Source organism: Sinocyclocheilus rhinocerous, unplaced genomic scaffold, assembly GCF_001515625.1.
Source record: "Sinocyclocheilus rhinocerous isolate Xijiao unplaced genomic scaffold, SAMN03320098_v1.1 scaffold867, whole genome shotgun sequence".
Lineage (NCBI taxonomy): Eukaryota > Metazoa > Chordata > Actinopteri > Cypriniformes > Cyprinidae > Sinocyclocheilus > Sinocyclocheilus rhinocerous.
This window is the reverse complement of record NW_015649279.1, coordinates 32831-35012: the sequence shown is the minus strand read 5'-3', so window position 1 is coordinate 35012 and position 2182 is coordinate 32831. Positions and strand designations below refer to the sequence as shown.

Sequence of the window (2182 nt, the reverse complement as noted above, 5' to 3'; positions counted from 1 at the left end):
GTGTGTGTGTGTCTGTGTGTGTGAGAGTGTGAGTGAGTGAGTGAGAGAGTGTGTGTGTGTGTGTGTGTGTGTGTGTGTGTTTTGAGAGTCCAGCTGCACACAGACGTTTCTTTTCAGTCCATCGTAGTTCTTCATGCGCAAAGCCTTTGAAAAGCAACAGCAAACCCACACTGACGCACAGCTGAGAGCGCCTGACTGATGGATCTGGTCTAGACCTGGTCTAGATCATCCACTGGTCCTGGTCTTGATCGGCTCCTTCCATGTCGACCTGTCAGCGACAATCAAAACTCACAGCTCAACTCACATCAAAACTGATTTTGGTTTATGCAAGCAATTGTTAAAAAAGAAAAATATCTTTATATATTTAATATTAAAATCAATGGGTCTCATTGATTAAACATGCATGACAGGGTTATTTTGGTATCATTGAGATACTATTATACTTTTTATTAATATTTTGAATTAGTTTTATTTTTATAATTTTCTGTTTTCATCTTAATTTTAGTTTAAGTTATAGTAAATTAGTTGTGTTTTTGTCAGTCAGTTTTTATCTCTCTCTCTCTGTCTATATATATATATATATATATATATATATATTTCTAATTTTAGTTATACTTATTTTAGTACTTTGTTAAACTAAATAAAAATGAGAAACTTTGCCTTTGCAACTGGGTGAGATAAGATAATTTTAGGGTTTTGTTTAACATTTTTTTATTTCAGTTTATTTTATATAATGAATCAATGAATGTTTGTTTATAGTTTAAGTTGTAGTTTTAGTTAACTATAATAACCCTGGTGCATAAGCACAAATTAAATTAAATGAAATCTGCATACAAATGTTTTGTTTTAGCAAATTATGATTATTTACCAATAACTGTTGCACTAAAATTTATTCCAAATTTATGGGAAAATGTGGAAATGAAACTTCATATGCAAAAATTTATTTTCTGTTTTCATTTTAATTGTAGTTAAAATTTTAATAATAATTTTTAAAGAGTGTCAGTGTGTGTGTGTGACAGAGTGTGTGTGTGTGTGTGTGTGTGTCTTGACCTCATTAATTTCTCCATCATCAGGAAACTCGTTGTAGATGTTCATGTCGTCCATGTCCTGCATGTCTTCATCGTCTTCTGAGTCTTCCTCGCTGTCCTCCTCGTCTTCATCGTCCTCCTCCTCTTCCTCATCGAAGGTCTTTCAGGAAGGTAAAGCACACGTTACACACTCATCCAGCGACAGGAATCACATCTCAGTGTCTCACACTCACCTCAAAGATGGGCCGACCGATGGGCATCAGGTTATGTTACCATGGTATAAAAACACAGTTTTCTATTATATGTCCAAATCAACCTGTTATAATATGCACGGTATATGAACACTAAACAAGTGAGGCTTCTTAAGCTGTATCTGTCGCCCCCTGGTGGCCGGAAGTTATAACTGCAAGTTATTTAGTAAAAACTGGTCTCACGCTCTCTCTCACACACACACACTCACACACACACTCTCTCACACACACACACTCTCAAACACACTCACGCACACTCTCTCACACACACACACACACTGTCAAACACTCTCACAAACACACACACTCACGCACACTCTCTCTCTCACACCTCTCACACACACACACACTCTCTCTCTCACACACACACACTCTCAGACTGACCCAGGTCTGGTGCTGTTGCTCCTGCTGTTGCAGCTCTGCTTCATCCACACACGGTCGGTCCAGATTAAACCACAGAGACTCGGTCACACGCGGGAACAGAGACGGGAACAGGCTGGACATCTCTGCACACAGTAAACATTCACTTCTATGGTAATGCCACGCTTTTATGATGTGATTGCTTTGAGTAATACATAATTACTCAAAGAAAAATCATGCAGTTAATTACTAACTGCATGATTTTTGCTGTACATTTCTTCCATATGGACATCACCCTGACATAGTCACCACTGATAAGCTACTCCTAAATATAATCTAGAAACTTTAATTTTCTGTGAAGCTGCTTTGCAATGATTTGAATCGCGAAAAGCGTTATACAAATAAACGTGAATTGAAAAGTAATACATAAATGCATAGCATCACTAATAAAATACCTTGGTATTACCATGCTTTTTTCACATGCATAATACTGCATTTTTACAACACATTATGATATTCTTATACGTTTTTTTGAGTATTATA

At 36.8% G+C, this 2182-nt stretch overlaps 1 long non-coding RNA gene across 1 annotated transcript; it reads right to left on the bottom strand.

The window, feature by feature from the left end:
• Positions 1-21: 21 nt before the first annotated feature.
• LOC107710514 (uncharacterized) lies at positions 22-1296 on the bottom strand. Its single transcript, XR_001636607.1, has 3 exons — positions 1262-1296; positions 1051-1188; positions 22-268 (listed from the first exon to the last, which is right to left on the bottom strand). It is a non-coding gene; the product is annotated as an uncharacterized LOC107710514 (long non-coding RNA).
• Between the last annotated feature and the right edge of the window lie 886 nt (positions 1297-2182).